Genomic DNA, 8,954 nt, shown 5'->3' on the forward strand with positions numbered 1-8,954 from the left:
AAACCTTTTTCCTGCTGGGAAACTGGCACAACCCGGATGTAGTGGCTGAGTCTGGCTCCAGGGGTGGTTTGGCCTTCCTGGTCCCCCAGGCCACGCTTCCCCATCACCATCCGTTCTCCGCAGGGAGGCCATCAGCTTCCTGGTGATGCCACGGATCCCTCCTTGCGGCTCCACAAGGTGGCGCTGTGCCCAACGCCAGCCTAGGCCTCTGCCAGGTGGGCAGAGGGGCCTCCAGAGCCTCCAGCCCACCCTCTGGGCTGGCTCCCCCATTCTCCCCAGGCCTCGGGCCCTTAGGAAACCTCTGGTGGAGGAAGACACCCCAATGCAGCCACAGTGCACACAGGGGTTTTCTCTTCTCTCTCACCAGGCATGTACTCCACACTCTCCTGCCCACACAGGCTCCCCAAATACCCCAAACCCGACAGCCCTGAAGGAACATGCTCGGCAGAGCCAGGAGGGATCTGAGGGGTCACCACTTCCGGTCCCGTCTAGTGATGTGCACACACACACACACACACACACACGGGAACACCCCTGTACACGAACACATGTAGCTGTCTCTTGCCGTCAAGTGCCCCTCCCCTCGCTTCCTTCTCAACCTCCCTTTCTCCACGACCCCCTCACAGCCCTTTGGTGGGGATCAAATGAAACGCTGGAGGATATGGGGTTTCATAGAGCGAAGCAGGTCGGGCACACATGAGAGTGCAATGGGGGTAATGTTAGACACACACATATATTTCCAAACACACCTGCACACGCAGCAACATGCAGCCTCTCGCACCTGTGACCCAGCCACACGCGAGGGAAATCCTGTCCAGCCGCACGTGTGAAGGCCGGCACAGGGACTCACGCACACAAAGTCACCTGCTGCTCAGAACTGCAGGCCTGGTCTGGACACCCAACACCCAGCGGGCCCCTCCCTTCCAGGGTCCCTTTCAGCTTTGAAACAGAGTTGGCAAAGAGAGCCATTGTCCAGGCAGGGTTTCCCCAAACCTCCAGGCAAGCCCCCAGCCAGCCTCAGTTTCAGCTCCGGATGGACGTGTGCTCTTGAGACCTGTTCCCCACCGCCAGCCCTTGTTCTAGCTCCCTCCACTGGCTGTGTGACCTCAGGCAAGGCTTTCCCCTCTCTGGTCCCTCCTCTGTTCCCTGAGACTGGATTGCCCTCTACAGACCTTAAAGGGGCTTGGGGGTCCTGGTGAGAAACTTGGGCAGTGAGGGACACATTGCTCTGGAGGGTCCCATCCACCTAAATCGGAACTCCCTTTCCACCTCTGACTCTGGGTGACCTTGGGCATGCTCTCCAGGGGTGACACTGTTAGTAAAGAGTCTGGCACACGGCCTGGTACGCCAGAGGCAGATGGGAAATCTTTGCTTCCTTCATGATAGGGAACCATCATTTTGTGTTGGGGATTGTGTGGACAGGGACGACTGTAAAGAAAGCATTTCCACAACCCTGACAGAACTAGAGTTGCCTAAGGACAGGGAGCTGCAACCCAAGAAGTGGGTGAGAGACTCAGAGCCCACCTGAGCATGGGGCTGTGGCCTGGGCGTCCATGTTGTGTGCGTCCATATCTGTGTACGTGTGTGTGTGTGTGTGTGTACATATGTGTGCAGGAGGACATCTCTCCACATGCCTGAGAGCATGTGCAAAATTTCTCCGATGAGCCTGTGGCTTGGGTTTGAATTCCAGAGATACTTCTGGGCTTTGTGACTTTGCCCAAGTTACTTCACCTCTCTGTGCCTCTGGTTCCTCATTTATAAAATGGAGATTATTATGATAATACAATTTAAATGCTAGCACAGCCTCAAGGGATTAAAGAGAGGCTACATGTAAAAAGCAGTTAGCCAAGCACCTGGTGGCACACAGTTGGTGTTCAAAAAGCTGTTAGCTGCTATTTCACATGCAGCCCCAGCACTGTGGACTCATTCATTTATTCATTTTTATTCCTTCACTGACTCCATCTCTATGCCAGGCCAGCCGTATGCTGGAGGATGAGGACACAGAGATGAACTGGACAGGGTCCTTGACCTCCAGGAACTTCCAGAATGAGGAGGGAGACAGATCTGAACACTGACAGTGACAGCAAAGCAGATGTTGAGAGAGGCAGCTGGAGACAAAGGAAGGGAGAAGGGGGCCCCTGGGATGGAGGGAGAGCACCTCCCACATCCCCACACCCCCTGTGCACCAGCCCCCTTGGAATACTCCCTGTTCTGGAACTGTCCACCTGCTTTCCTACCTCCAGGCCTTTGCTCGCTCTGTTCCCTCTGCTCAGAAATCCCTTCCCCTGTTCTGCCTGGTGACTGCTGTGCATCTTTGAAGGACTCGGCCTCAGTGGCACCTCCTCTGTCCCACTCAGACCAAATGCCTCCTGGCTTTACCCACCACCCTCATCAGGAACGAGCCATCTGGTCGATGTGTGGGCAGCAGGTGCAGCCTCCTGCGGCTGCTTGTTTCTAACCTTAGATCTGTCATCAACTCTCAGTGTGACCTTGAGCACATCGCTTCACCTCTCAGGCCTCAGGTTCCCCCTTTGCAAAATGGGCAACACCTTGGGACTTCCCTGGTGGCGCAGAGGTTAAGAATCCGCCTGCCAATGCAGGGGACACTGGTTTGAGCCCTGGTCCAGGAAGATCCCACATGCCGCAGAGCAACTAAGTCCGTGCGCCACAACTACTGAGCCTGCGCTCTAGAGCCCACGAGCCGCAAATACTGAAGCCCGCACGCCTGGAGCCCGTGCTCCGCAACAAGAGGAGCCACTGCAATGAGAAGCCCGCACACCACAACGAAGAGTAGACCCCGCTCGCTGCAACTAGAGAAAGCCCGTATGCAGCAACAAAGACCCAACGCAGCCAAAAATAAATAAATAAATAAATAAATAAATAAATAAATAAATAAATAAATAAATAAATAAAATTTTTTTAAATGGGCAACACCTCCTTCTCAGGACAGGTGTGAGGATCAAAAAGACAGAATATTTGGAGAAAGCACTTTGCAAACTGTAAAATGCTGGGCACCCATCCAGGGGAGTTTTTATCCAAACAGCTTCCTTCCCTCTCCTGGGTGTGAGCCAGAAGGTGTGTACACCCCATAGGCTTGGGCTGTGACTACCTGCAGCTCAGGTGTGGGGCAGTTTCTGTTTGGGGTTTGTTTGTGTTTGATTTCAAAGACAGGGAAACTCCCTCACCCAGGTGATATGGGTGGGGCCTGGTCAACAGAGTTGCCAGGGGAATCCCAGGGGTTGGGGGCCCTGATCGCCCCCCACGGTGATCAGGTGGAAACTCACCCCGCAGGAAGGAGAAGGGCCATGAGATTGCGCTGCAGGGATAGAGTGTCCCTTGGAGTCAGGCGACCTGGGTGTGATTCTGGCTCCTCAGGGTAACCTTAGGCCAATCGCCTTCTCTCTGGGCTTCAACTATAAAGCCAGTGCACAGGCTTTATGATTTGGGGAGCCCTTTATACTCCATGGAGTCTGGCAGCACCAAATGGGGACCAAGAGCTGACGTGGCCACCCAAGATCCCCCAGGCCTTGGCCTTGCTGTGTGGGAAGAATTTCGACAGCCAGGCGTTGTCCCCACCTGCCTTTCTGGCCTTGTCACCTCCATTCTCTGCTCCCACTCTGTGCTGTCCCACCTGGTGAACTTGGGGTTCCCTCGAGGCTCCCAAATCTCTGATCTACAGCCGTGCCCTGCCTGAAATGCCCTTTCTCCCCTTTCACCTGTTTAACGCCTCCTCATCCCCCAGGATCCTGCCCAGGCATCACTGCCTTCAGGGGACCCTCCCTTGCTTCCAGGCAGTGTTGGGGCTCCTCTTCTGGCCCCAGTGCTCACCTGCTTTGTGTCACTGTTGGTTTAGGAGCAGGTTACCCACACCACTCACATCGCCCTGTCTCCCCAGCACCCGTAAGTTCAGGGCCAGGCACCCAAAGGCATGAATAAATACCCCTGAAGTGTCCTCTTGGCACAAACAGCAGGAGGACCATCTGGGAGAATCCATATGGTTTTGGTTTTGTGGAAAGATCCCCAGAAGGAGCTGGGCTCAAGTTCCCCCTCCACCACTTACCAGTCAGGTGGTCTTTGGTAAGCTCCTCAGCCTGGCTGAGCCTCAGCTTTCTCATCTGTAAAGTGGGATAGTCATGAAGAATAGGGTGGGTGAAGCACCCATGTCCCTGGGGGGCTCAGTGAGCAGGAGCAATTGCTACTATGTCTCCATTTCTGCAGCAACTCTGAAAGACATGGCGTCCAGGCTCTTTGCAGTGCAGCCCCCAGAGCTGCAGCCAGGGATGTTCAGTGTAGCCGTGGGGTCCAGGCCCAAGTGGAGCCAGGGTGCTGAGATCGCCGGAGCGGCCTTCTCAGAGCCTGGGTGGGCTTGGAGGAAGCCAGCAGAGGGCAGTGAGCCCACTGATTTTCCAGGAGGGAGGCCAGCTGGGGCGTCGTTGACTTTGGAGGGGAATGTAGAGTGGCCCTGGGAGGCGCTGAGGCTCAGTGTCCAGGACAGCTGGGCCTGGCTTCGGGCACTGTGTGTTCCGGGGCCTGCAGGGACAGAACAGCAGGCCAGGGTAGCCAAGGGCTCCTGGAAGGCTCCACCGGGAGCAGCCTTTGACAAGGAACCCATGATGGGGCAGCAGTTTGTCAGGGCCTCTCTGGGACCTCAGGAGCCCCAAATCATTTTGCAGCTTCAGGCTGGGACTGGTCAATACTTACTGAGTTTGTGCTCTGCACTAGGCACTGTGCCCCGAAGTGTTAGTGCTGCTGGACTCTGAAATCAGAACTCCTGATTTGAGGCCTGGCAGCACCACTAACTAGTGATACAACTGTGGGTAAGACACGCACCCTCTCTGTCCAACCTCCTCTCCTGTGAGGCCTAAACAAGCTGATCCACGTGACGTGTCTAGAACAATTCCTGCTGTCAGTATTAGCCTTCACCTAATGAGAGCTACAAGCTGTGACCTCAAGCAGGTTACTCAACTTCTCAGTGCCTCAGTTTCCTCATCTGTGAAATGGGTCTCATAACAGTGCTCATGCCTCATAGCATTATTACAAGGATCAAAGGGGCTAATTTATGGAAAGTGCTTAGATTCTTAGAAGAACACCAGGCACAAAATGCTCAGTATTAATATCTAAAATGTATTTTGTTACAGCTACAAGCGTGAGTTACAGTTGTTATCTGTTTTTCTCATTGACTCTCCTCACCTGCTCTACTGTAAGGTCTGGGCTCTGCGGACAGACCTAGTGCCTGGGTTTCAATCCTGCCTCCACTGTTTCTTTGAGGAAATAATAATAATAGTTACTGTTTAGAGAATTAAAGGAGAAAGTAAATGCAAAAAAAAATCTAGGAAAATGCCTGGCATAGAGTAAACTTCAAAAAATGCTTCTACTATGATTCCCAATTCACAGATGAGGAAATTGGGATTTGGAGAGATTATGGAAGCTAGTGGCAGAGCCAAGATGGGAACCCTACTCCCAAGCCCAACTCCTGACACCACCTGTGCCTCATTCCTCTCTGGACACCAGCGCCTTGGCCCAGGTCCTGGCTTGTGGTGGGTGCTGGGGATGTGCCTCTTGAAGCGGACCTAGAGAACTGGTGGATGGACAAACCAAGGTTACTTGGCCAGGAAGCGGCAGAGACAGACATGAATCTAGGGTTCAGCTCACGGTGCTAAGCTGGTTTACTCCCCAACAACGTGCGTGGTGCCAACAGATTAGGAGCCTTTCTACGTGGTGGGCTGTGTCCCAGGAGAAGACATCAATGACAGCTAAGAGCGGCCACGTGGCCGTCTTGGTCCAGTGGGTTTCATTCTGAAGCCAAGGACACAGGGGCTGCTTCCATCATTGTTCTGAGAGAAGCAGCTGGTGTCATCCAGGTGCCCTAAATAATAACTTCCCAGCTTGCCTTTCCAGCTTCGCCCCCCAGCATCCCTCCCAGCCCCTGCCCCCTGCACCCTTCCTGTCTCCCAGTCATGGTGTGCTCTTTCGTGCCTCTTGTGTTAGCACATGCAGTTCCCTGTGCCTGGATGCCATTCCTCCTCCTCCGCCTGTTGAGCCTCCTGGCGCCAGGAGTCTCTCTGGGCTCCTCTAGCACTTACACAAGTTGAGTCAGTAATTTTAACCCTGTCTTGTTCCCTAAAGGCTTTGAGAGGAAAGTACTTTGCTTATTTCTGTGCTAGTCTCCATTTGTGGCTCCAGATCCACTGTCACTCTTCTCCACCCTGCTCTGTGCCCCTCCCTCTGGGTTCAGCCAGTGAGGAGCCCCCCGCCTCCCCGGAAGACTAGAGGGCAGGAGGAGCCAGGGGTCCCCTGGCTGGCTGTGTCCCTCCAAGCACAAGTCTCCTCTCCTCACCTTTCAAGCCAGAGGACAGTAAGGACCCCACTGTTAACTAGCCCCAGGTTCTGCACACCCCCCTGTGGTTTCTCTGCACCCTGCCCGCACATTTGTAAACAGCCCCTTTATTAAACTCGCTTCAGATTCCTGAATTCAGTGGGCTGTCTGCTGGTTCCTGCCAACCCTGACTGACTTAGCTGATACAGTCCCTTTGAGCACTGTGTGCCTTACAGCTGGCTCGTCCCCCAACATGTGAGCTCCTGAAGGGAGGGGTTGTGTCTGAGCCAGTCTTCATCTCCGTGCACAGGTGCAGTACCCAGAAGGCATGGGAAGTGTCCTTGACTCAGAAAGCACCACAGTACCAGTATTGCCACACACGTGGGGTTGAATGAAGGGAGTTGCGTGAAATCGTCCATTCATTCACTTGTTTGTTCACTCATTCAACCACAAGTGCTCACTGAAGGCCACGTGTACCAGGTTCCAAGGAAGACAGACTTCATGGAACTGGTGTTGCACTGAGGGAAGCGGGCGTAGATAGGCAACAGCAAGCACAGTCCTTACACCATTTCAGGTGACAGTTCATTCTGTGAAGGAGGCAAAGCAAAGCAAAGGGATACAAAGTGACGGGGTGGAGGTGCAGTTTTAGATACGTGGTTGGCGGCCCACTGGGCAGAGAAGGATGTGCAGGAGCCAGGTCAGGGGACGCTCGGTGCAAGCACATTCCACACAGGGGGACCAGGAGCGAGCAAGGCTGAGGGTGGGAAGGACCTCGGTCTATTGACGAACAGCAGGGAAGCCGGGAGGCCAGGGCAGGTTGGGTGCAGGGGAGACTCCTAGGAGTGGGTGGGAACTTGCTTTCTTGTAAGGCCCTTCCAGCTCTGGGATGTGAGAAAAGCCCAGGGCTGGCCAGCAACCACCTCCTGAATGGTCCAGGAGGAGGCCCCATGTGGGGCACACTCCCTTGTTCTCTCAGTCCTCACAATGACCTCATGAGGAGGGTTTTTCTACCCCCAATCCACACATGAAGAGACTGAGGTTCAGAGAGGTTAAGCAACTTGCCCAAGGTCACATAGAGTCAGAGAAAGAACTGGAAAGGAACCCAGGTCTGCCTGACCTGCAGGCCAGGAGAGGTTTTCCCAGGACCAGCACAGCCATTTGCCAAGGGCTTCCTCATCAATAACATTGGCCCTACAGGGACAGGCTGGCAGGAGGAACCAAAGCTCCAGGCTGGGGGGAGGCACATCCCAAAGCCATACGCCAATAGAGAGGGACCTGGGGTCTAAGCCTGGCTTTTTCCACAGTCCCCTACCCTCTGAAAAGGGGAAATGGTAGGTGAGCAGGAAAGCAGCCCCATGCCTGCCCCCTCCACCCCCCGTGCCCGATACTTCCAGGGCCAGGGCACACTGGCTAATGGGTATCATTTCAGCCCTTTCATTTCTGGAGACACTATGCTGTCATAAAGACTGTCATTTCCTGCAGGATGATCAATGCACTGGCTGCCCGGAGGGCTGGGAATGGCAGTATCTGGGTACGTTCTGGAAGATAAAACCATCCTCTCTTTCTCTGCCATTCCAGTCCTTTCCCAAGCAGACACAGCCCTCGTGTTTCAGAGCATTGGCCTGGGGTCCCAAGAGGCCCCAGATCGATGCATAGTCCCCCCAGCTCAGGGAAGAACTGTCCCTCTTAGCCTAGTTTCAATATGTCATAGCCATGTGACCTTGGGCACAGCACTTTCCCTCCCCAAACCTCAATTTCCTCATCTGTAAAATGGGGGCAACTATGTCTGCCTCACAAGGTGGCTTAAGTGGGATGATATATCTTAAACCCTTGCCATGTAGGGGTGCTTAAGAATAGTGGCTCTGAAAATGATGGTGCTGGGGGTGATAGTGATGCCTGCCACATTTTGGAAATAGGGAAACTGAGGCCAGAGAAGGAAATGGGCTCCCCCAAGGTCACACAGCAAGTCAGTGGCAAAGCCGGGCCTAGAACTTGGGTTTCGAGGCCAGAGCCTTTGCTCATTGACTCATAGGTCAATGGTAATAAGTGAGTTTTGTTGACTTCTTCCATGGGCGGGCACTGTCATGCATTATCTCATTTAATCCCCACAATGGACTGATGAAGTCAGTGTTATTATTATTCCTACTTTGCAGGTAGAAGGCTGCAGCTCAAAGAGATGAGGTGACCTGCCCAAGGTCACACAGCTAGCAAGTAGCGGAGCCTGAGTTCAAGCCGGGTGGTCTGTCTGCAGAGGCGCAGCTCCAGCCTCCGTGCTGGGGCCCCTGAAGATCAGCTGCTGAGGGTGGGGATCGAGGCTCCCAGCTTTGTGCGCAGACGCCCTTGGCCCTGCCCCAGGCTGGCCTATCGTCTCCCCCATCTGATGCGCTGATGAGGGCAAGGCAAGCTTAGGTCCCGCTGCCACCCCAAAACCCAGCTCATGGGCCCTGAAGGGCAGAACCCCACCCAAGGTCGTCCTCAGAGAGTGTATGCTGTGTGTCCAGTCCTGCCCAGACAGGGAAATTGAGACCTGGGAAGTTTATGAGGTGTTCACAACTCAGGCTGGTGAAGGAAGCCTGGCTCAGCGGCTGGAGGAGTCTGAGAGCAAGAAGTGGGTGGGAGAGAAAGAAACTGGGGCCTC

This window comes from Eschrichtius robustus, chromosome 3 (genome assembly GCF_028021215.1).
Source record: "Eschrichtius robustus isolate mEscRob2 chromosome 3, mEscRob2.pri, whole genome shotgun sequence".
Lineage (NCBI taxonomy): Eukaryota > Metazoa > Chordata > Mammalia > Artiodactyla > Eschrichtiidae > Eschrichtius > Eschrichtius robustus.